The sequence below is a fragment of the Ursus arctos genome, unplaced genomic scaffold (genome assembly GCF_023065955.2).
Source record: "Ursus arctos isolate Adak ecotype North America unplaced genomic scaffold, UrsArc2.0 scaffold_4, whole genome shotgun sequence".
Taxonomy (NCBI): domain Eukaryota; kingdom Metazoa; phylum Chordata; class Mammalia; order Carnivora; family Ursidae; genus Ursus; species Ursus arctos.
In genome coordinates, this window is record NW_026623056.1 from 37,783,366 (window position 1) to 37,810,498 (window position 27,133).

Sequence of the window (27,133 nt, forward strand, 5' to 3'; positions counted from 1 at the left end):
GGCTGGAAAGTAGGTAGGAGGTAGATTGTGGAGCGTCTTGGAAGTCACGCGAGGGAGTTTGGATGTGATGTGGCAGGTTTGAGGAGGCTTTGAAGAATTTTAGGCAGATTTATGTTTTAGAAAAGGAACAAAAGGAGCACTCTGGCCATGTAGAGATGAATGATTGAGAAAAGGGACACCAGGTCAAAAGTAAAAACCAAGAGCTTGGACTGTGCAGTGGGGGTGGGAGTGGAGAGGAGACGCTCTCTGGTTGTGTTGACATAGACACTGACATCTGTGTGATGCCAGCATATCTTGGCCTAGTGCACAATCCTTGCCTTCTAGGAGAAAGGTTGCTGTGTTGTGTAGGGCCAAATTTCAGACCAAAACACTCTTTACAAGAGCTTTACAGGGGACCAGAATTTGAATCTGACCTCATTCTGAGCTGCTGCCTGCAGGTCTCCAGAGAGGTGTGACTCCTCAGTAGATTTGGGGGACCATCAGGAAGGTAAGGAAGAAGCCATTTCCAAGTCCTGCTTTTCATTTATTTCACATGAAATTGAAATATTTCTTAATAATATCCCCCTAAAGTCAAGCAATACCCAATTTTCTGTCATCTCCCTATGCTGTCTTTTTCTAAGAAGTTCCAAGCCATTGAGTTGAATGGCAACGTATATACCACTGGTGTTGCAACAGTTCAGTATGTCTCTTACTTCTTTCTGAATTAGAGTTCACCATAAATGTGCTTTTCTCTTGTTCACTTTGGGCTGCCAGGACAATTTAAAGGATATTTTCAATAGCTTATATTTCATGGACCATATTCTCTTTTGTAAAGGGGAGGGTATGTGTGGGTGTGTTTAAGTCTTCTCTATATTGCTTTCTGGAGAAAGGTTTGAGAAGATGAACAAGATGAGGAGTAGGGACCTATTGAAAGCCCAGGTCCCCCCACTGACCTGAATGCAGACTGTAGGCTGGTGATCAGATGGTCAATTATGTGTTTGTCAAAACATAGTGGGCTGCATTCCAGACTGCCAGCTTTGGAAGCCCAGCTTCTGCCAACCAAATGTCATCTGGGAACATGCAACACTGGGCACTGTGAAGGAGTTTGAAATAGACCATGCCACAGCCAACCTACTGCCAGTCTTATAGCACCAATATGGCATGCACAGCCGGGCCCCATGTTTCAGAGCTCAGGAATTCACTGTACTAAATTCAAGAGGTCAGATGGGTTCATGTTTTCAAAGCCCCTGTTCTCTGCTTTGAACATTGTGACTTGCTCCTCAGTGATTTCCAAGTGATTTTTCTAGTCATATCTCTGTGGAAACCACCCTTTTTGTGATGGTTATGAGAGCCTTGTAGAAGTCCCAGAGGAAAGAAAAAAAAATAAACTTGCTCTGACAATGACTGTGATTCCAAGAGAGGGATTCCAACTCTTAGGAAATTACATTAAAGGTGCATAGCTTTTAAAATATCAGGAACCACCTTGGCAACTTATAAAAAGCAGAAGGGCTTTGCCTATTTTATAAAGTGATTTGCATATACCTGCATAAATAATGTCCCCACCTGTACTTTTATGCATGTAGGTTGAATAAATTAAATTCAGTGATCTTTAAAATATTCACTGTCTTTCATTGCTCAGATACCATTTTCAGGACCCTTCCTTCTAATTTTTTTCCTTTGGTAGTAGTGGCTATTTTTTTTTCAATCTTTTGACTAATTCAGAGAATCAAAACACTCTGCAGACCAGCCTACCACACCTAAGAGCATTACCTCCCTCTGCTTGCATTTCCTTTAGCCTTTCTGCCTATCAGACCATGCGTTCCATATGCTTTTCATAAAGGAAAATGGGGGAGTATATTACCAGGATGGAAACTCAGCACATAATAGGATTAAGCTTCACTACCTATATGTATCCAGACTGTGCTTGTACACAGCTCAGGGACATACTGGTAATAACCTTTTTTTTTTCCTTTGGCCACTGCCACCACTCCTTCAGAAACCATCCAACCACTAAACCATATTAATTGTAAGTTGATCCTTCAAATCACAGCCTGATCAGTGGGCCAGCCTCAGGCACAATCATCCCATAAGATATTATTAAGCACTTACTACACAAAAGGAATCGTGTTTAGTAGGGAGCTAAAAGATAAATCTAGGACATTGCCCTCGCTTGCTCTTAAGGAACTCAAAATTAGATTAGGAAAAGAAGTTATACTGTTGAGTATTCCATATGCATATGAGACAATAAGTAACAATTCCAAAAGGAATGATACAGTCCAGTAAGTACTACAGGATTTCATTCATGAAAGAGAACCTTGAGGGCTGGAAAGCTTCATGAAAATGTGATTTAGCTGGGTCTTGAAAAATGGCTAGAATATTAAAAAGATGAAGAGCAAAAGAATGATATCCCAAGCAAAGGCGTAAACTTAAGTGTTAGAATCTTTGAGGGGCTCCAATAAATGGCACTCTTTTTTCCCACTCAAGTTCTAAACCCATTGAAAAATAAGACAAAAGAACTGATAGCTGGGGAACAAAAATTTTTGATAAGGCTTGGTTGAAGGATGTATGAGAGGTAAAATGGGCTCATTGACTCCCTTCCCTTCTATCTAAACTTTAGAAAAGCCCTCCCAAGGGAAAATTTGGATCTGCATAAGAGCATTGCTCTTCTAGGTCACTAACTCACACTTGTCTAAGTAGGAAAAGAAGGAGAAAGAGACTAACCTCCCGCCCTTGCAAACCTCAATAGATCCATTCCCCTAATTAAGAGACATGGAACAAGGGCTGTCATATCAATAGGATGATTCACCTCCATGGGAAAGTATAAGGAATGAGACAGAGACAAGTTGTGTTTAGAAAACTTCTTTCTGGAAACTAGAAGTCGGGAAGAGGCATTCCTACCAGTCTTCTGATCCACAGGCTGGAAAACAAGAAGAGGAAGTACTGAGTGAGATGAAAATGAGAACCATAGCCAAGAGGCCAAACAAGGTACTCATCTAAGGAGACATATCTGAGGTTGGAACCTGTAGTCATAGAATTATTGGAGACCTAAATTGAGGGTTTCTTTTCTGACTTTCAGAATTACCCGAATTAGAACCCCAGGGAACAGGCAAGAAATTAAGATAATGGACTAAAACCTCATTGGGAAAAAATACAAAAACTCTTATCTTTGGTTAAACTAATAATCACAATAAGAAATAGCATGTGTTGAGTGCTTGCCTTGCTTGAGGCACTGGACAAAATACTTTTAACAGCTACCTGATTTAACCTTTAAAACTACTCTTATTTCACTAAGCATAATCCCCTCCAGTTCCATCCATGGCAGTGCAAATGGTGGGTATTCATCCTTTCTGATGGCTGAGTAATATTCCATTGTATATATGGACCGCATCTTCTTTATCCATTCATCTGTTGAAGGGCATCTTGGCTCCTTCCACAGTTTAGCTATCGTGGACATTGCTGCTATGAACATTGGGATGCATATGCCCCTTCTTTTCACAACCTCTGTATCTTTGGGGTAAATACCCAGTAGTGCAATTGCCGGGTCATAGGGTAGCTCTATTTTTAACTTTCTGAGGAACCTCCATACTGTTTTCCAAAGTGGCAGTAAGTCAAGCAGAGAAAGATAATTATCATCTGGTTTCATTTATATGTGGAACATAAGGAATAGCATGGAGGACATCAGGAGAAGGAAGGGAAAAATGAAGGGGGGGAAATCAGAGGGGTAGATGAACCATGAGAGACTATGGACTCCAGGAAACAAACTGAGGATTTCAGAGGGGAGGGGAGGAATGGGTTAACATGGTGATGGGTAGGGGCGCCTGGGTAGCGCAGTCGTTAAGCGTCTGCCTTCAGCTCAGGGCGTGATCCTGGCGTTCCGGGATCGAGTCCCACATCAGGCTCCTCCGCTATGAGCCTGCTTCTTCCTCTCCCACTCCCCCTGCTGTGTTCCCTCTCTCGCTGGCTGTCTCTCTGTCACATAAATAAATAAAATCTTTAAAAAAAAAAACATGGTGATGGGTATTAAGGAGAGCGCATATTACAATGAGCACTGGGTGTTATACGCAAACAATGAAGCATGGAACACTACATCAAAAACTAATGAAGTACCGTATGGTAACTAACATAACATAATAAAAAAAAACTACTCTTATTCAGTAGATGCTATTGTAATCCCATTTTTGAAGACGAAACAGAGATTAAGCATGTTTGAGTCATTTTTTCAAGGATGCCTAGTAATTAATACAGAACCCGAATCCAAAACTATCTGTCTTAAAAGCCTCGGCCAAATTTCATCAAACACAAAGTGAATGTCTACTAAATGCCAAAGATATGATGGCAAGCAAGACAGGTATGGTCTCTGCCCTACTCGATTTACAACCTGGGGGGTGGAAGACATATTAATCAAATGGACGCACAAGAGAACTTACAATTACAAACTGTACTTGCTGCCATGAAATAAAAGTTCCAGGAACTCTAGGAGCAAATTTAAGGGGGGAATCTAAGTGAGTCTAGAAGTTTGCGAGGAGCTTCCTGGGAAGTGATATTTGAGCTAACGTCTGAAGATGAAAAACAAGAAATGAGATTAGGTGGTGGTAGAGGTTTCTAAGCAGAGGGTACAGCATAGCTGAAGGCATCAAATATAGCTGGATGGGGAGAATTTGGTGAAGAGCAGCCCAGATTGAGGTTGAAAAGGTATATGATGATGTCAGGATCTTTATAGGCCACATTAAAGACCTTCTTAAGGACGATGGGAAAGCAAACTTAAGAAGAAAGGTAGCATAATCAACTTTGTATTCTTTTTTTTTTTTTTAAGATTTTATTTATTTATTCAACAGAGATAGAGACAGCCAGCGAGAGAGGGAACACAAGCAGGGGGAGTGGGAGAGGAAGAAGCAGGCTCACAGCAGAGGAGCCTGATGTGGGGCTCGATCCCACAACGCCGGGATCACGCCCTGAGCCGAAGGCAGACGCTTAACCGCTGTGCCACCCAGGCGCCCCTCAACTTTGTATTCTAAAAAGATCATGCTACTCTTGCACATTTATCACAGACAGATGGAAACATCCACACAAAAACCTGTACACCAGTGTTTATAACAGCTTTTTTCATAATATCCCCACACTGGAAACAACCCAAATTACCTTCAATGAGTGAGTGGTTAAACAAACTGTGGTATATCCATACCATGGAATACTTCTCAGCATTAAAGAGTAACCCTCGATACATATAATTTGGATTAATCACAAAGGTATTATGCTGAGTGAAAAATGCCAATCTCAAGATTACATACTTTATGATTCTATTTATATGGCATTCTTGAAATAACAAAACTATAAAGATGAGGAATAGATTAGTGGTTGACAAAGGTTATGGAGCAGGGGAGAGATGGAGCTCCCTATGGCTATCAAGGATAGCACGAGATAGCCTTATGATGCCACTATTCTGTATCTTGACTGTGGTGGTGATGATGCAAATCTATATAGGTGATACAGTTGCATAGAACTAAATATACATATGCGTGCACACACACACACACGTGCGTATAAAACTGGTGAAAGCTGAATAAGGTGGATGGATTGTACCATTGTAAAACCAAGGTCAGTTTCCTGGTTGTGATATTCTACTATGGTTATATAAGATATTCCTATTGGGTGAAACTGGGCAAAGGGTATACCAGATCTCTCTGTATTAGCTCTTACAACTGCATGCTAATCTGCAATAATCTTAAAAATTAAATGTTAAAAACAAAAAAGATCGAGTAGTCCATTGTGGTGAGTGGTTTTGCAGGGCTAAAGTAAGGAAGCTATTGTAGCTTAGCAGGTAAGACATAGACTAGGCTAATGACCTAGAATGGAAGAAAAAGAACTGGAACCGAGAGATAATACAGAAACAAGATATACAGGATATTCTCATGGACTGGCTGTGAGAGATGGAGGAGAGAGAAACAGCAACTGTGACTGCTGGTTTTATACTCATAAAACTGTATGGAGGTTAGTGCCATTCACAGTTATATGAAATACCGAAGGAGAATGGGAATTGAGGGAAGATTACAAGATCTATTTTTGAGATGTTTAGTGCAAGGTGTTTTTGATAAAGATAAGTGAGCATATTGACTAGGCAGTTGAATATATACAATTGGAAATCAGAAGTAAAGTGAAAGCAAATGAGGCTTTTGTCATGGATGATACTGCCTAGGGCTAGGGGTAGCTTGAGGAGAAGGCCCAAACTGAAATAAGGAACTCTTACTATTTAATCAGCTGGGAGCAAAGACTGGGGCTGTGAAATAGCTTCAGAAGGAACAGCTAAGGGGGTAGGAGGAAAACCAGAACACACTGGCACAGAAGCCAAGAGAAGAGAGTGTTTCAAAGACGGTAGTCAGTAGTGAGACGTGCTGCTGAGAAGTCAAGTCAGTCAGGAACTGAGAAAATGCATTTAATATATTAATGTGGAGGTTGTTGTTGACTTTGGCAAAAGCCGTTTTGTTGAAGTGGTAGAAGCAATAACCTGTTTGTAATGGTATGGGGAAAGAGTGAGAGGTGAAAAAATAGAGACCACAATTATGGATAACTCTTAGAAGTTTTCCTGTAGAGAAAAGGGGAATGAGCTAGTGTAATGACTTGGGAATGAGGGCGTGAGGTCAAATGACTGTTTGAGAAAAATGGAAATATTGGTGTTTTTGTATGCATTTGGGAAGCATACAGTAGCAAGGAGAGATTTGGTTTATGGAAGAGAAAAGAGGTTTGGGATGATTAGTAGTGTAAGATTCCTGGTAAGGCTAGAGACTTGGAATCCTGAGCATAAATGGAGGTATTGCAGGAGGGACATCTCCCATTGTTACAAGAAAGAAGATGGAAGGATGGAGGCAGATACACACCACACACTGAGAGGTTGAGTGGTTTCCCAAATGATAGCTCCTAGGGGACAGGGTCCTGCTAAGAATAAGTGAGGTGATGATTTGAGGAAAGTGAAAGTTTAAAATAGTTCTTTGGACAAATGAGAAGCAAGTTGACCAGAGATTCTCCTTGGCAATATGGAAGCCCTGGGTGAATCTGGTGGGTTAATGTTGATACCCATCTGCATTGGGTGATTTTTTCCAGCAGTTCAGTGACCAAGGTGAAAGCTCAGAAAATTAAAATGGGGTTTTATCCAAAATGTGTGAAAAGACATTAGGGGGTTTTAGTTCCTTTTCTTTTTTTTTCTTTTGTTTTCTTTTTCTTTCTTTCTTTCTGTCTGTCTGTCTTTTTTTTCTTTTTCTTTTTCTTTTTTTCTTTTTTTTTTTTTTTAGCCAAGGCTAAAATAAAAGGCAGTAAAAAGGTTCAGTTCAATTCTCCAGATAGCTAGTGAGCCCTACATTACACCAGCCACTGTGTTGCATAGAGAAAAAACAGAGGTGAAAGAGGTACCATCCCTGCCCTCAAGTAGCTCGTAGTAATGCAAAGTTTGAAGGTTGCCATTTGATCCAAAAGGCCAGGAACATGTGGTTAGACAACTTTTGTCAAAAGACACAGAAACCCACATTGATCCTTCTTTCTTCTGCCTGCTCTTTCCTCCCATCCTGGCATTACCTAGTTACGTTCTTGCTTTCTCAAAAACTATCTACTGCCTGCCTTATTGCCAAGCTTCTAACATGCATCGTATACATATCAGTGACAATTCTGACTTCTCCCATCTTCATTTGCCTAAAATATGATCATTTAGGAACAATTAGATGATCTATTTGAAGTATGGTATTGGTACTGCGTCAATTTCCTCTAAATTTTAAGACGTGGCATCTAACTGTACAGAAAGGCTGTTTATTTAAAAGAGGGAGGGAGGGGAGAGTGGGTAGGTAAGTTGACAAAGGACAGAAAGAGGGAAGGAAGGAAGAGGGAAGGCAGTGAAGGAAAGAAGAAAAAACTAATTAACTACAGAAGATCTTATGTAGCAAACCATCCTTGTTTTTCAAAGAACTCCCATTTGAAATGAATAATTGAGCCTCCATTTCTAGTGTTGACCTACACCGTCAACCTCCCAAAACAACTTTCAGACATGGGGACATACCAGAAAACTATAGAATAATTAAATTCCAGCATCTGGCAACATAACACAAGATATGAAGAAGACCTGAAGAACGTGGAAATTCCTAATTTCCAGTAGAAGTAGGATTTTGCTTACTCAGATTTATTCTAAGCATTAAGAAATGGTAAGAGAAATAGGTGGTGGCAATGGTGGCTTTCCTTTATTTGAACACATTCCTTTCTGCTAGATTCCTTTAGGAAATGACATTAGGGCCATTTGACTCAAAACTAAATTGCAGATACATCTGGGGTAGGACTTGGCAGCTGTTGAGCAAAGCAGCTGTATTTTTTTTAATATTTACTTCTTTCATGACTCTATAATTCACACATACTGCAAAATATTAAGAAACTATAGAGTACAGAGAAAACATCTATAATGCCACTATACAGAAACAACTATTATTGACAATTTTTTAGATCACCTTCTCTGGATTTTAACATAATTGGGCATACATTGTATGTATAGAGCTGTATCCTATTTTTAAATTAAATATTATACAAGTGCTTTTGGTGTAATTACGAACTCTTTTTTTAAATGCCACTGAAATACCTGAAAAAATTTTTAGCAATCATATAACCCCCTAGAATTTACTGAACTGTGCCCTCGATATAGATATATGGGTTATTTCCAGTATTTCAGTTTTAAAGTCCTATTAGGCAGGAACTACAGTGTCTCACCTGCAGTTGTCCAACCTGGAGGAAAGTTGAGGCAGGCAGTGATGTCACCCATCAGGAAAATGGTCAGGCAGTGATGCCATCCTATTAAGAGAGTTACTAATTGCTAATGACAATAAACTCATATTTGAATTTTTAAGTAGCCGTTGCAGGGTTTATCTAAGCTCTTTTCTCCCCAAAGTAAAAGTTCTGACTTTTATTTCTAAAGAGTACACACTTAGTTTTGTTTGAATTTGTTACAAGGATGATATAAAAAGAAGAACGTAAAATCCATTCAAAATCTCACTGCCCAGAGAGAACCACTATTAACGCTTTGGGAAATATATTTCCATACTTATCTATCCATCTGTCTCTTTTTCTTTCTCTTTGTCTTTCTCTATCCAAAATGAAAGGCGGAGTTGCTTGCTGTCTGGTAATCTGCCTGAATTTTATTCAACATCATAATAGGCATTTTCCATTTCATAGGTATATTATCTACATTGTCTTTTTTTAATTTTTTAATAATTTATTTTTATTAACATATTATAATATATTATTTGTTTCAGGGGTACAGGTCTGTGATTCATCAGTTTTACACAATTCACAGCACTCACCATAGCACATACCCTCTCCAAAGTCCATCACCCAGCCACCCCATCCCTCCCATCCCCCTCCACTCCAGCAACCCTCAGTTTGTTTCCTGAGATTAAGAGTCTCTTAAGGTTTGTCTCCCTCTCTGGTTTCATCTTGTTTCATTTTTTTCCTCTCTTCCCCAATGATCCTCTGCCTTGTTTCTCAAATTCCACATATCAGTGAGATCATATGATAATTGTCTTTCTCTGATTGACTTATTTCGCTTAGCATAATAGCCTCTAGTCCCATCCATGTCATTGCAAATGGCGAGATTTCATTTTTTGAGGGCTGCATAATATTCCATTGTATATATGTGTATATATATACCACATCTTCTTTATCCATTCATCTGTTGATGGACATCTAGGCTCTTTCCATAGTATGGCTATTGTGGACATTGCTGCTATAAACATTGGTATATTATCTTTTTGATAGCTACATTGTACTCCAGTTTATGGATAATTTATTGAGTCAGTCACTTATTGATGGACATTTAGGATATTTGGATGTTTTTTCCTAACTAAACAAGGCTACAATAACTATTTTTATACACATATACATTTTTTAAATGCTCTTTCCTAATTATCTCCTTAGGATAAATTTCTAGTAGTGGAACTGTCAAAGTAAAATTTATCTATTGCTAAACTGTCCTCCAGTAAACTTATATCAAATTATACCCCCCCCCCAGTGAAAAAAGAGATTTCCCATTTCCCTGCATCTTCACTAATTTTGTAAATGCCAGTTTTTATAATTTTTGCATGTAAGTGAATATTTTCATGTTGGGGGTACGGGATGCTTTTTCCAAGCATGAAACCAAAGTCTAAAATCTATTATTTATTTAATTTATTTTTTAGAGGGGGAGGGGCTCAGGGAGAGGGAGAGAACAGATCTTATGCAGACTCCATGCCCATCGTGGAGCCCAACATGGGGCTCAATCTCACAACCCTGAGATCATGACCTGAGCCAAAATCAAGAGCCAGATACTTAACCAACTGAGCCACCCAGGCACCCCAAAGTCTAAAATCTTAAAGAAAATATGTTAAATTTTATTATATGAAAATAAAAATGACTGTGGTAGAAAAAAATTTTTTTAACTGGGAAAAAAATTGTGACATATCCCTAATATTTTAAGAGTGGTTATAAATCAGCAATGAAAAGGTGAATGACACAATAGAAATGTGGAAGGGCAAACAAGCAATCTAACACATGTTTAGCTGCTTAGTCTAATTCTTTACTGCAAAATCAGTGCTCCCTGAAGTCCTATGAGGGCACCTCCAGTGCTGTTTGCTATGCCCTGGTGGCATCACCCACCCTCACTGCCCCCCTGGGAAATATGGTGGGGAGCAAAGCACCAGTCAGGGGACCTGAGGATCTCTGGGCGGGGGACAGTTAGTACTTCCCTTGATTACATATATTTATATTTATTTGACATCATCATCCTCCAAAGAGGCAAGCTAATTGTTCACTCACATGAGTGTAAAAATGATCATCTGAGCTCTGCCATCAGACTCCAAAATCAGTAAATTATCGGGAAGGGAAAAATACACACTGGCAACATTGCCTGATCCATGTCTCCAGGGCAGAATTGACACTATTCTTCTACCAGATGTAGATAGAGATTTCTGGATGTTCTCATAAATAAAGTGCTAGAGGCCATGTCATCAATGTCCTCCACCTTTCCCTCTCTCTTTCTGACTCCCATGTGTATTACTACATATTTAATGACATGGAATATTTTTCAGCAACTTCAGGGAAAGTGAAAGACGCTGGAGAGGCAGAAATGCCACACTGACAGCATCAGCCCTTGCCTCCACAGTACAAACTGTGACAAGGCGTCTTCCCTGTGTTTTGGGATAGGGAGCGTCTGGGTTCTTGGAGTGAGTTCCCTGAGTCTTTCAGAGGAGCAGGAGTTGTGCAAAGCTGTTCTGAGTGGTAACTGGAGCATTCTTTCAGCACGAGAAGTTCATTTGCAGATGATAAGGGATGACATGTGCTCCAGGGCATTCTTTCTCCATCTTCGGCAAAAAAAACTGTGTACAAGAAAGTTGTGTGTGCCTTAAATCCTTAGACAGTGTCCAGAAAGAAGGAAGGGAGGCAAAACATGTTAAAGATTATATGGAAGCCCCTTTAGGCCAACCACAGACGAAGGTGAACAGTGGGAGCCAGGCCTAGTCAACAGCTTGTTCTCTACCTGAACAGTCAAACTCCCTAGGAAGTGTGAGGATGTGGTTAAGAGCCAGGTGTCAGTGGTGCCTGGTGCAGTTAGAGGCCATCCAGCTGGCTCAGTGTACCCAGGGCTCAGAGTACTGAATGTCTGGCTTTCTTGTGCTCTTAGGAAACTTCACCTATTATACACCTGCCTCTATAAATAGCTTATACTCAGAGGCCAAATGGGGACACAGTAATGATGATTAATGTTGAATAATGTTGAATGCTATTAAATAACATTATGAGTATTCCTCTTGGTGTTTATCACCGTTCTCTTTTCCTTCCCAAACATCATGGCTGCCGGCTCAAACCTGGGGAGGGATGAATAGATAGATAGATAGATAGATAGATAGATAGATAGATAGATATTACATATATAGATGGTACCTACACAACCTACTTATTCAAAGAAGCTGTCTACTAGGGCACTTGCAGAGGCATCTTGTATAAGAGATCTTTGTGGTGATAAAATTAAGATTTTTTTTTCATTTATGCATTCTTTCTCTAGTCTGTTTGTAATTCCTCATTTCTCATAATGTGGGGATACTGAAGACAAATCAGGCATAACATCCTTATCCCAGAGAATCATTTCCAGGTATTTATTTAGAATGGGCCACCATACCCCGCACACTTTGGTAGGCTAAAATGGATTCCACCTTTAGTTCCTCCTTGTAAATTTCTAGGCTTTTGGTATGTGGAAAATAATTATCACCTCTAACTTAAAATTAACCCTGTATTTTGGGAAGAGAAGCATGTGTCTTATGACAGAATTTGAATAAAAGGTACGCCTAAATCCTTTAATAACGTCCTTTGGTCTGGTCTTCACAAGCAAGGCAAGGATGTGTAAGAGAAGTAATAGGAAATCTCCAGTTAAAATCCTCTTCTGGGGGTGCCCGGGGGCACAGTCGGGTAGGCATCTGACTTTTGGTTTTGACTCAGGTCGTGATCTCGGGGTCATGGGATTGAGCCCCACATCAGGCTCCATGCTCAGCCGAGAGTATGTTTAAGATTCTCTTTCTCATTCTCCCTCTGCCCCTCCCCCCTCAAATAAATAAATGAATCTTTAAAAAATAAAATAAGATCCTCTCCTGGGATTTGTTTCCCTTTCTTGTTTCCATCATCGCAGGGCTTGAATAATGTCCACTACATTGGTTCTTCACTAATAGCTTCCACATATTCCTCTAACCAGTTTTATAACAGTACATTTCAGTAAACATTAGAAAGAATCTTAATACTGTTTACTTTTCCCAAAATGCATGAAGTATCTGTTAACAGGATGTCTGCGTACTATCCCTGTATGCATAAAGAATCAATTTCTTCATCATCTTATTACCACCAGTCATTAACATCACTCATCTAGAATAGGTGAGGCATGCCACTTTGTAGTAGGCTGTGTGTTTACCACTCTGCCCTAGCTTTGTAATATACCTAGGAGAGTTTCAGAAATGTACGCTAACATCCAGAAAACTACTTCAGAGATCTGAATCTTGGTGCAGGAATCCAAGAGAAATCTTCTTGGCCACTATTATTTGGAATTTTTCCCTTTTACCCAAACAACAAGGAACTACAGCCAAAATACTTAGAAGAATTCCTTTTGAGCCATTTTGGTGTTGGATTCTGGTTTATGCCTTCTTAGAAAATGGGGGATTACATTTAAATTCCAGATAAATGTTTTTACCTAATAAGAAACGGATGTGTAATTTTTGACTGTTGTAATAAAATGATCTTTCATGAAGTACAGCATCTAACACCCATCTCTACTCTTGGATGACCAAGAGATGAAGGGATGAAGGTCTTCTTTAGAGAGGAGACAGAGAGGGTAGCTCCCCAAATGCATGTGAACTTTAAAACAGGAAGGGATGCAACTAGAAACCAGAAAAACAACAGAGCACTGTGTGCACGTTAATAGCACCAGCAACCCTAAAATGAATTGGGCTTTAGTTAAGGTGGAATAAAAAACATGAACTCTAGATATTCATCCGTTTCGAGGCTTGTGCAGAGTTTCGTTTCTTCTCAACTCTTAGCAAAATTCTTTTTGTAAAAATAACTTGATCTAAGAAGAAAGATTTCCCCACACCACAGTCAGATTATTTCATGGGAACAGTACACCCATTGGCAGACCACACTGACTTGTGGACCAGCCTGAGGATCCAGGGAAAATAGACTGAGTGACCCAGAGGGACAGAGTCGGGGCCAGCTGTGGACAGGAGTCTTCACCATCTTCCAAAACCTACCCAAAATCAGCCATTTATTTCCTTTCCCAACAATAGGCATTGGAAAACTTAAAGATCAAAGTTCCTTTTAAGGCCTGAGCTATTGATGTATTTATATAGAGACTATTTCTAGGTCAGCTGCAACTACCTTTTTCTGTGGCTCAGGACCTCCAAGCAGTCCCATACAGGAACACAGGCACACACACAGACACACACACACCCTGTCTACTGATATGAGCTTTTCTCCTGCCTATTAGATGCATTACAAATTTGCTTTTAATGGGGCCTCTCTGCATTCCAACAGAAATATTTCTGGATCTCTCCTGGCTCCCACAACGTTTGCTGGGTGCACATTTAATATGTTTTAGCTTTACTGCCTGAAGATGGAATCAGGGACATCTACCTGCACATGACAGTGCTTTGGCTCTTGCAGTTGCAGAACTTAATGTATGTATCAGTAATGAAAATCTTAATTAAGAAAGCTGCATCATTGTCCATGAACACTCATTTTTCTCCCCCTGCAAAGCCCTTTGTGTGTTGCAGTATATACCTGGTCCAGACAGACAGAGCCCTCGAAGAGCTTGTCTGGCAGATCTTCTCTTGATTATTAACAGCCAGCAAATGACAAAGTCTCACTCTCCTTTTGTCTTGAAGCTGAGGCTTGGAACAGCAGAGCACACAATGTACTGTAGGGTTTGTTTGTGTTTTTTTAAACTTGCTTTTATTACGTTGGTGGGTTTAAAAATCCGACAGTGTTGATCAAAACTAATTTAGGTAACTTAGAGTTGCCAAAACACTAGCAGATGCATATTTACACATATACTCTCAGAGAAATGTAATTTTCCATATAGAAACAATGCACAAACATGAGAAAGGACAATTTTAAGCTGTCTGCCCATGTTTCTGATGCCTTTGGCCTCCAGTGCTTGAAGCCTGTCATATCCCTACTTATGTGACCTTAGCAGTTACTTCTTTCCCTGTGCCAGTGTGCGCGTGCCAATTTGTCAATTGCGCAGACAGTAAGAAGCTTTGGAAAATGGAATAACTTTAGAAAGACAACTAACTATACCCATAAAAAAATTGAAAGAATTATTAAGAAGGTCTTCTGAAAAGGTGGCCTGTAATTATGTTTATGAACCCATGTCCAATTATAATACTTTAATAATGCTCAAATCATAATTTCCAAAACATAAAGTTAATTTACTTAAAATTCCCTTAAAAGAGGTGCCTGGGTGGTGCAGGCAGTTGAGCATCTGACTCTTGGTTTCGGCTCAGGTCATGGTCTCAGGGTCGTGGGATCGAGCCCCACATTGGGCTCTGTGCTCAGCATGGAGTCTGTTTGAGATTCTCTCTCTCTCCCTTACCCTCTGCCCCTCTCGCTCACTGTCTCTCTCTTTCTCTCTCTCTAAAATAAATAAATTGTCTTTAAAAATAAATAAATTCCCCTAAATGCCTCAAAGCATTTCACTCTTCAAAAGTAGCAACTCCTACTATTAATTCCATGACCTTGAACCATGACCTACATCATGAAGAGAGAAATGAATGTATCACCCACTTATGTATTGTTCAGTCTTCTACATTTTCTGTCTTTAGTCTGTAGCATTAACCATTTTCTGGAAAGGCCATGTAAATAATTGAATTGGGCTCTCACCGTATACTATACTGGAATAGGAGGGCATGGCCACCTAAAGAAGGTGTAGTAATAAATATTTAGGACCTGTCTTCTTACTGTATACATACTGTCCTCATCAAGAGGGGAGCAGACACACTGTCTGATGGCACTAGCATGATCTGTTTATTTACTTCTTAGAACTTGACATGCTTTTGCTCATTTATTTTCAAAATCACTGTAAAAGAGGTAATGGTCAATTTTCTGCATTTCTGTAGCACAAAAAAAAATTGTATAAATTTTCTCTATATATCATATGTGAGGAAGACCTTATGGGAAAGTTGTTTTTGAATATTCTGACAGTAAAAACTCATGATTGCACTCAGTACTTTTAATTAAGCTTAAATATGCAAAGTAAATATAACTAGACTTCTGATTTTATACTAGAACCATAGTAAGAGGTTAGAAGAGATGCTACCAGGGCTCTTGGTTGCTAGATAGGAAACACTGTGAACAGGTTGTTTTACTCAGGAAGATTTTCCTTTTCAAGAACCATCTGGCCAACCCTGCCATAATTCCTAAAGCAACTGTTAGAGTAACTGGGCTAGAAATATGTTGCAGGTATGTAGTGTGAGGCATATAGTTGGCTATCAGTAAATGTTTGGAAAATAAATAAATTAATAAATTATGAATGAATAGGGAAAAAATGAATTTGTTGGCATTTCAAAGATTAAACCAGAAGATCAGATACTTGTCTTAATTTTGGAAAGTCCTTGATCAGAAGTTTGATGTGTGCTGAATTTTTAGACTTTGATATTTAACTCTCCAAACAATAAAATACTCAGTAGAATTATGATGAATCTTTTAAGATTTAAAATTTGAGTAGATCAGTTACTTTCTGCCTCTGAAACACATACACACACACATACATACATACATACATACATACGTACATACGTACATACATACATCCTTGTTTTAATGAGATAGATCTAGATGGATGGATGGATGGATGGATGGATGGATGGATAGATAGATAGATAGATAGATAGATAGATAGATAGATAGATATCCATGTATGTGTATAAACAATCAGTGGATCACAGTGTAAAACCTACAATAATAATGTTTCAAAAAAAAATAGGCAGATCATATCTTTTCCCATTCAGCTATCTACAATTTTGTTTAAAATTGAAGAGCAACTAGGCCCATTAAAAATGGCAGGTGGCAGGCCTTCTGATGATTTACCCTCATCTCTGCCTTGCTGCTATACCTCAATGTGTTTCTTCATCGTTTTTGTGCTTGAAATACCATATGTTGTACCAACTTTGGCCCAGTCAAGAAGCTGAAGAAGCAAGCAGGTTTGGGGCCAAGAAGTCTCATGCAACTGGAGTGAAAGGTCTTTCAAAAGCATACTGACTATAAAGATGCTCTTCAGTTCAAACCTGGCCACCCTTTGCTCTCACACAGAAATACATTCCCTAGCAGGATTATACGTGATCCTGTCAGCGAGCATGTATCAGCGGTCCTCTGGAACATCGTATTTATGTTAGCGCTCAAGGAGATGTTCTTAATGCAACATACAGTTTATTATATTTAAATGCCTGTGACTTCTTTATTTCAAAAGCAAGTACCTTTAAACATAGTAATGGCATTTCTCTATATGCAAACCTCTGTACATAAAAAGGTTTACATTTTAAAACAAACATGTTTTTGAGTTTTATCCAAATTCAAAAAAAGCATCTGAAAAATTTAACAGCTGAAAAACACTTTCTCCTTGCTGGGAAAACTTAAACCTTGCTAGGCTTTATGCAACTTAAAAAAAAAAAAATCACTTCTGTGCTGAGAACTAACATGAGAAATCTCAGCATGAAAGGTTGTTGGAATATTTTTTTTCTTCATAGAGCTAAAACCAATCGTTGGTTTTAGAGTGATACCACAATATGCATATGCTTTGTCAGGAACAAATATGATCTAATTTCAAGGGCATCCTCACCAAAACTTAGGTGGGGGGCGGGGGGGGGGGATGATAAAGGCTACTTAAGCAGCAATCCAGTGTCTGAAAGCGAAGGTTGAGAATATCATTGACCATCAAGGCCTAGAAAGGCTGCTAACCCTGAGCTGGTTGTTACTGTTTGAAAAGCCTACACGTCTCTGTTTCGTTATTGTCTCAGGCGATCTTTCTTTAGCCAAGAGGATCTCACAAGGAAGTTCCACTCTGTGATGCTGTCCAGGACTTTGTTTTCTATTTGTTTCAGCCCGGCGACAAATGGTCTGGTACCTGCCGTGATGACCAGCATGCAGTTGCTGAGCAGTGTTTCAAGTCAGAACAAATCACATGGCTGTGTTTCTAGAAAGCTGAACCATTTTCAAGATAGTATGGAATTGGAAACACACACAGACGTGTCCACGCAATCGTAGGTTTATACTGGACATCTCTGTTCAGGCAGATTCAGGCAAATAGCAAACAAGAAAACAGAGTGGACCGTGCACACCTAGCAAGTACAGCTTGTTCAAACACGTGCAGCCCCTGCTTCTAAGCACCTCCCGGAGAAGTGACTTTGTAAAGAAGGCCCCCATTCAAGCATCACCCCTTTATTACTCCCCCGGAGAATAAAGAACACAATGTGATTTTTTTTTTCATAGCATATTGGCTACCTTTAGATTGTGGTACCTGGGGTAGTGACTTCGGGGACCAGGGATGGAGAGGAGACGACAGCACACCTCTATTATTGACGGGGTGATTTTTTGAGAGAAACAAGTCCTTCCTTGAAGACAGGCTTCGATATTTCAAGACCTCCTCAGAAAAATTTTTCAGCACCTTCTGTGCTCCAAATTGAGGCAGTTTGTATCATGTTTCAATATAACTGAGTAACAGGCTGGCAAATTCCCTGCTTTCTTATTCACCAAAATCCAAAATAGAACTCACAAAAACTCCCTCTTTCAAGCCCCCACCCCACCAAAAACACCCCCACTGCGGCCCCCCAGGAGGAACAGACCAGTAAAAAACAACCAGTAAATAGAGCCAGCCCTGAAAGACAAATCCCCAGCTGTAACGGTGGCACTTTGCTCAGTACTGTGAGCTTGCTAGAGCTGGCACATTTTTTATAATACAGATGCAGAAATGTGCTGTCTGAGGCAGAGGGGCGGCAGCAGCCCCTCTGGTGTTTCTTGTCTAGAGTATATTGCGCAGGAGTAGCCTCCCCCGACCCAGAATAAAAGACTTGGACTGTGTTTTTTTTTTTTTTAATTACGACCTGTGACTTCATTTTCATCGTCTTTGTAGGAAACAACCTTTTTCAGACTTTCACAGCATCTTCAAAATTCAGACTTTCACTGTCTTTGTCTTAGACACACATAAGCACGCACATTTACAGACTACATATTGAAAGTGAAATGTGTCAATACGGACCACTTGAGAGGTTTCCTAAAGAGCACGTATAGGTGTGTGTTGGGTAACGAACTATTTTACAATGAACATAAGATAATCAGGCCGATGGGAAATCATGGTTCAAAACCAAGATGGACAGTAATCTTTCTGGACCATGAGATTCACATTCTTGAAAGGGCAGCTTATTTTATGGAGTACCCCTTTTTTTTCTCTAAAATTATTTTCTAGAATAAAATTTTTAAAACAAATAATACTGATTAAAGTGAAAGGAAGGAAAAATGTACTCCGACCACAGATCCAGTTTAACTTCCAAAATGGGGCCAAAATGTTGTCCCAAATTCAAATCTGGCCTCTAAAGGATACCGAGTAGAAACGCTGAGGTCTGTGCAAAAGAGCCCAAGGTCCAAAGGGCATTTCCAATAGCTCAGGGACAAATTCCAGGGGCTCGGAGTTGTGTTTGACAACAGGCCCTGCCTGTCCCTGTGTCCTTCGGGACAAGCCGATTAATCTTTAAACCTCAATTCCCTGAGCTATAAAATAAGAAGAGTAATAGTAATTCCTTCACAAAACTCCTGTGAAGATTAAATGAGATGATCCTTGTGAAGCATTTAGTCCAGAATCAGCTACACAGAACATGTTCCGTAAGGGTCATTATTCATCCAGATTATTTTAGCCTTGACAGTATCTTTGGAGTAAGTGCCTCACCTGGTCGCGGAGGTGATGCACACTTTAGTTGTTTCTACTATGTTTCTCAGTTTATACATGATGATTTTTTTTATTACCACCACACATACCATGACGCAACCAGCGTTTTGTCTTTTCAAGGTGATATTCATTACCCACTAACAGCGTGCCAGGCACTGTGAAGCCATTCGATGCATACCATCTCATGTGATGCTTACAACAGTCTTCTCAGTTACCATTACTGTACCCATTTTGCAGATGGGGGAGCTGAAGTTGAGAAGGCATTAGCCGCCTGCCACAGTTTCACAACTACACAATAGTGGAGTCAGACTTTGAACCAGCCAGCTAGTAAAAACTCTAAGAAAATAATTATAAATAAACAGAAACCAGATGCTTATCATAGATAAATATATTTTTTACCTTCTTATTGTAGACATTTCAAACATTTACCCAAGTAGGAGGAACATCATAGTGACCCCTCATGAGTTCCTCGCTCAGCTTCCACAATTTAGCAGCACACAGTGAATCTTGTTAGATAGATCTATATTATAAAACTGGAAATAAACTATATATTCAACTCTAGGAAACTGGTTAGATGTATTATGACGTATCCACTAGATAGAATTTTTTGAGCCATTAAAATGTTGATAAAGAGCTTATAATAACTGGACTTTTTATGCTACATTTTAATGAAAAGATGACATACATAATTTACATATTGTATAATCCAACTACTTATTTTAAATAATAGATTGTGGATCTTGGAAACCTAAGATTTTTTGTTTTGTCTTACTACTTTCTGACATTTCTGAAATTACCTATCATGGACATATTTCATTTTTAATACAAAAATTATTTCTCCAATATTCAGGAAAATATAGGTGTACTCATGTGTAAAGAGAGAGATTACTTATCTGACTTCACTATGGAAATCAGTTTATGTACAGAATATTCCATGTAACCGCTAAACAGAAGTTTATCTCCTCTTAGTTGTCAAAAAATTTTTTTCTACTTTTACTGTTAGGATTTGATGTGTAGTGTCTTAAATTTACGTGCATATCCAGCTTTATGATCATATGCTTATCATAATTCAAACATTTCTTAATGACTCAGGGTCATCATTTTATTTATTTATTTATTTATTTATTTATTTATTTATTTTTAATTTATCTTTAGGGTCATCATTTTAAACAATAATTGTGTTGTGTGTCTACTGGTGCTAATGGGAACGTGGAAGTACAAAAATAATGCTGTATATTTGACTACTGTTTTGTGGTTTCCAAGCAGTTCCACGTGGCATTAACCATTGGTCCTTAGTGTATAAGATTATTTGCTTCTGTGTTTATTTACCCCCAGACTGCTATAATATTTTTAGTCCTCGTCTCTTCTTTTAATAGTTTTTATTTATCTTCTTTAGCTATTAAGTTACTTCTTGTTGTTCAAGCCTCTAAGATCCTCATTCCTTCTGGAATGCACTACTTCTAATTCGGTTTGGTCTAGGGAAACAACCAACCAACATTGTTTAGGTTGCATGTAAAGCCCGTGCATTCACTCCTTTACTGGACAAATATTTGTGAGCAGGGCACTATGTCTTCAGCAATGGAAAGGATACACAGACAAACAAGACATCGACCCTGCCCTCAGTGAGCTTTAATCTAGCAGCAAAGGTGAGACATGGGCCTACTTTGCTAGCATCCATAGTGGTAGGTGCTGGGCTCTACCAGAAGAGCTGATACTGGATTTGGGTCTTGAAAGGCAAGGAGGATTTGAGCACACAAAGACAGAGAAAAAGAACATTTCTGAAATCATGAGCAATGCCTGGAAGAATCAGAGGGGAAAGATTCTGCAGAGAAGTGGTTGAGTTTAACTAGAGCATGTCGCGTGTAGAGGCGAGTAGTGGGAAATAAAGTGGTGAAAGCAGATCAAGACCAGTAAGTGAGAGGGCTTGATTAGTAGGCCAAGGAATTTGGACTTATTCAGTAGACAACGGGGAGCTATTGAAAGTTTTTAGCAGGAGAGTAACATAATCAGAGCTGTGTCTCAGAAAGATTAATCTGGCAAGAGTGAATAAAGTGGATCTGAGTAGGGAGTGACCAGAGGACACAGGTCAGGTAGGAGATCATCACAGCAGTCCAGGAAAAGGCAGTGAGGGCCCTAACTAGGGCAGAGGCAGAGGGAGTGAACAGAGCTGGTGAGCTGATTTATGAGACATGGCACAAAGACGATTAATGCATCATATGTGGGGAGCAAGAGGGAGGAAAGCACCGAAGACATGGCTATGATTTTGAGCCAGAGTGGGACCATAAACAGAAGCAGAGGGCTACGGAGCAGGGGCAGGTATGGGAGAGGAAGACGCAAGTTTAATTTTGAGCACACTGAGTGAAGGTACTGACTGGGGATCCATGAGAGATCCTCTGGGCTTTTGGAGACACGAGACTACAGGGCAGCAGAAAGTCAGGCTCGGAGATGGAGTTGTTGAGCCATCTCTGTCTCAAAGACAAAGAGGACAAAGACATAAGAGGCAGAGCCCATCAGAGACACGTGAGGTTTTCTGTGTGATTTCCCTTATGCCACTTTGGGCTGCTTGTGGGTCTTTTCACATCCTTCCTCTTAACCAGATTTGGAATGCCACATAAATGTCTTGCGTATGAAGGAATTGCTGCATTATACGTAAAAACATACAAAATATAATCTAAAGTAAGGAAGTAATTTGCAATATAGCTAATGGGGTCAGTTTCACATTAGCCGCAGTCTTTTATCTTCATACATAATATATTCCTGTGTGACCTTAGAGAAGTCACTGTTCTTCTCTGGGTCTCAGATCCCTCGTCAGTTAAATGAAAAGGTTGACGAAGATCCTCAGTCCCCATAACTGGCTGCCAGCTGCCAAAACTGACATTATATCAGAATCACTTGGAGAAGAGAGGGGAGGAGGCCAAGACTCAGGATCTGTATTTTTTAAGCCTCCCTCGATGGTTCTAATACACAGCCTGGGTTGGTAAGCACTGAGCTAGGCTTCTCAGCTCTTACATTCTCAAGTGTTCTCAATATTTAGACTGAGTGTGCTTTTTTAGCCACAACTCACAAATAAGAATCCAAAATAACAAATTTACTGTCAGATTCAGTTCATCTATAACAAAATACTCCCCCTCTCCCCTTTAAGTTAGGAGTAAAATATAAAGTGTATTTGAAAAGCACTGAATTTAGAAGTCTCCTGTGATGTTATAAAATGTGAAAGCTGTGTGTATGGGAAGATGGACGGGGAAGAAAACCAAGGAGGATACGACCGTGCGCAGGCACAGCGCGCTCGCCCGCGGCCACATCCGGGGATCATGCACATACCCAGAATTCAAGTCTGCCCATGCTCAGGAGTTGGTTTTAATGCTCCCGCTGTGCTTGTTGAAGCGTGGGGTCCCTGTGCTGCCTCTGATCGTACCTGTCAGATCATATATATATGCACTTCTGAAGTCCCTGTGCGGACTTAGTCGTGCAGGCTGCTGTAACAAAAGAGCTCAGACTGGGTGGCTGATGAAAACAGAAATGTATAGAATTCTCACAGTTACAGAGGCTGCGAGTCTGAGATCAGGGTGCCAGCAAGGTCTGGTGATGGCCCTCTTCTGGGTGGAAGACTTCTGTTTGTATCCTCAGCTGGCAGAAAGGGCTAGGGAGGTCTGTGGGGCCTCTTTGGTAAGAACATGAATCCCGTTCAGGAGAGTTCTGCCCTCGTGACCTGAGCACCTTCCAAAGGCCTCACTTCCTAACACCATGACACGGGGGATCAGGTTTCCATCATGTGAATTTGGGGGGACTCAAACATGCACGCCGTAGTCCGGGCCCAGCACATGTCCAGACTGGAATAGAGGAGCATAATAAAATTCTCACGGGGGCAGATGAGCTTTCTCATTAATGGGCTTGTCTTTAATGTATCCCTTTGTTTGGTTTTCATCATACACCTCACAATTTAACTTTTACGTAGCCCTGTTATTACAGCATTGCCTCGGCATTCATAGGCGCTACATTCTGAAGTCCCACAAAATCTCGAGCATGCCGTACTAGGCCACAGAGGTGGAAAGAAGGAGGGCTGAGGTATCAATTCTTTCTCCACTTTCTATATTCTTTCTCCCTTCCTCCCACTGAGGAAACAGATTGCTGCACCTGACAGATTGGGCCAGGTTAACCCAGACTGGAGGAACGGGTTGGAATTTGGGAGCTTCCAGCTTCCAGACTAATTGGGACATCCCATTTGCTCAACAATTATTTACTGAGGAACCGATACAACTAGGGCATTCTGCTCGGTATTTACATCAGAAATCAGCAACTGATTGTGATTTTGATTTCGCACTGGATGCTACCAAACTTCTAAACATAAGTACAGAGTAGAAATAATGATAATGGTGCTAGTACTTTACATAGATCTTAACAGTATTTGCACTGAATTATATGTGGTGCCCTCACATTCCCCTAGGGAAATCCTTCTCATTTGTATCACTGCCCAGACCCTTCTTCCATGCTTAGGTCTAGTTATCCTTACCTCTTACCTCTCCCCAAACTGGCTTCGAGACTTTAATTACACTCAGGTGGTCTGGTAACCTCATTAAAGTAGTTTACTCCAAGGTGTGAGTGACATTTGACCCTCTTGGAGAAATTTGTATTTTAAAAAAGAAGCTCCTTAGACAGCTGGGTTTCTTCCCCCTCCAGTCAGTGACACGTGAAAAGAGATGTTTCTGAGTCTGTCTCTCGGATACATCCTCTTTGCCTTCTGTCCCCCAACACACAAATCTTTACTTACATTTGTAAAAGAGAACAACATAGGCAATCAGCCACGCATCCCAATTTATCTTATCTACCACCACCACCTGTTCTCTCTCCTTCCCTCTCTCCTCTGCGTGTTGCTATACTTTTAATGTCACGTGACACCCCTTTATCTGCCCTCATGACCTACCTACATCAGACACCTGCTGACCTCCACCATGCTGGAATCACCACCTTCGTTCCTACTGTGTCCCCACTATGAATCCCGAGTCATGCTCCATCTCCTATTTATAATCTTACAACTGCTCTTTCAATTTACCTTTTTAAATCTTGTTCTCCTGCTTTGGGAGATAGTTTAGAAAATAAGTGAGGCTTAAACACTGGAGGCAGATGCTACTCACTAGGCACATGAATATAAGCAAGTTAATTATCATCATCTAAGCCTCTGTTTTCTCATATGTAAAATGGGCATATTGTGAAGATTAAATATGATACATAGGTTCAGCAACATTTTGTTAAGTCTCCAGTACATGTTGTTACTACTATTAATATTATTTATCATCTCCACTCCCCTCAACAACTTTGATTTGGATTCCCTCTACTGGTTCTACCTTGGAGGATCCAATTCTTTAGTGTTCTGTACTGGTCAGAACTAGTTTTCTGGACCTTTTTGGCTTTACACACAAAGTAGATGATGAGAGACCTTATTTTCTGAACGTAGACAGGACATAATTTTATAAGTATAAACAAATCTGTGGGTATAATAAAAGGTAGGATTTGAAACCAGGTCTGTGCAGGAAATCAGAGACTTATGGCTTCTGCATCTTTTCTTGGAATATGAATGTTATACTCTGGACGAAGATGAATTTCAGAATCACAAGGTAGTGCTATAATTAAGAATGTGACCTCTCTGATAACTTTTCATATCAAGAAAGCAAGGTCGATTACACACGGAAAAGTGTCTACATTTCAGGGAGACACTTCTTCCACCAAAAGAGAAAGCAGAGGCTTTGAAGTCAGATCTGGGGCTGCCTCAAAACTCCACCAGCTTAAAATCTATGGAAGAAAAAGATTCCACGCCTCCTATCATTAATCTGCTACTGATAAAGAAACTGAGGCTCTGATAAATCAAATAATTTTGACCAAGATTAATGATATCCATCTTGCACACATATTATGAAGATTAGAAATTATGTATAAAAGCTTGGCATGTTGTTTGGTCTAAATAAATACGTTTTCTGGAAATCTAGAGCCGGGTTTCTCTTCAAGATGAAAAGGGACTGAAATTATGCCCACATTCCATATAGCCAGGCTCTGTATTGAAAAACAAACGAAAACTTAACTTATGTAGGGTTTAACTAAAATGGAAATAAATGTTTTCCACATTTACATTTTCGATCTCAATTTGCCCAATAAATGTATTCAGATAGACAGGTTGAATATAAACTAAGTATTTTGCAACATTGACTTCTAAAAAGAAAGTTTTCAAAGGATTCCTGGTGTACGTCAGCAGTACAGAAGTATCTTTTGTATATAAGGGAAACATAGGGTGATCTGAAGCTGTGTCATAAAAAAGCCATAAAAAATGGTCAGTTAACATTTTATGGAGAAATATGGAGGCACTTAGTGAAACCTCACAAAGAAGAAACTCTGTATTTCGATATATTTAATGCCTAATTTCCAAGTAGAAATATTACTCTTATCTAAATAAATCTTGAACATTTTAGATAAGTTGAGAAATTGTATGCTGAGTAGTTTTGTTTTTTATTTCTAATGAATCAGTAATTTTGACTTGCCTTCTATATGCCTCTTTAATTTATGGTGAATAAAGTCATACCGATTTTTCAAAAATTAATACACAATCTCAAGTCACAGAGTTTCCAAATTATGATATTTCCAATGGCAAATGAATAACATGCTGTCCGTGCAGTTAGTGAGTTGAGGCAATTTGAACATCATGATAAAGTGGGAGGGGGATTACAGGCAGTGTTAGAATTAAAGGTCTGTTGATTCTTCAGTTTAAATGCCATTGTTGAAAGATTTTTCACTCAGATGTCAAAGTCTGTGGCCAGCCAAAACTTGGCATGCTAGAACTCAGCCCAGGGAAACATTGTGTTCTACAGATTTAAAAACCAAAATCTGTTAAGAACAGAAATGTTGGGCTTGGGCTGATTTCTCATGAATCAGAACCAGAGCAGAGCCAAATACCACCTCCTCTTTACGAAAGGCAGTAGTGCAGGTGGATGTTAATGGGAAATGTTTGTTCAGATGGAAAATGAAGGGAAATTAGCATTAGATGTGATAATACAGAGCACTGGGTTAAAGTTTTGTGTAATTAAAGCATGTTTCCTCGAGAAGTTTGAAACATTTTAGAAGCTTCTAGTTAATGGGAAGCAATATTTACACATCTTCCAAGATTTGCAAATTGAGGTTCAGTTTCTCCACATTGCATCCCTTGTTACTGGAAAAACTTGAAGCAAAACTTCATTTGCTTAACTCCCGATACACTCCCTATATAGAAATGTTTTCCAAACACCATGTTTCCCTTTCTTTAATTTGAAGGTTATAAACCAGGGGCCTGGGAGCTGCATCTAGCTAGCCCATAGACTAGGGCGGGGGGAGGGGGACTGGTATCGAGTATCTTAAAATAATCTGAGAGTTTGAGCCAACCTTTTAAAGATCAACAGATCTTACCCAAAAAAATCCAGCTTTTTTTCAACTTCTGATAATTTGGAGATCTGGCAGTATTAGATCTACATTCTTTCATGACACCAATATCTGGACCCGAGCAAGGGCTGCTCCCTGCAGACAAGCCATGTCCTTTTCAGTTTGACAAAGTCCCTATCACCCCATATTTTATGCCATACCCACTTTATTCATTTACTCTATCACCCTGGCTCCTAGAAGCGCTTGACTTTTCTTTCTTTGTTTATGGTGGATATGTAAGCAAGTTCT

At 39.7% G+C, this 27,133-nt stretch overlaps 1 protein-coding gene across 48 annotated transcripts in view; it reads left to right on the forward strand.

The window, feature by feature from the left end:
- The window catches only part of ZBTB20 (zinc finger and BTB domain containing 20), a 780,933-nt gene that overhangs the window by 602,833 nt on the left and 150,967 nt on the right, over positions 1 to 27,133 (forward strand). The window lies entirely within an intron of this gene.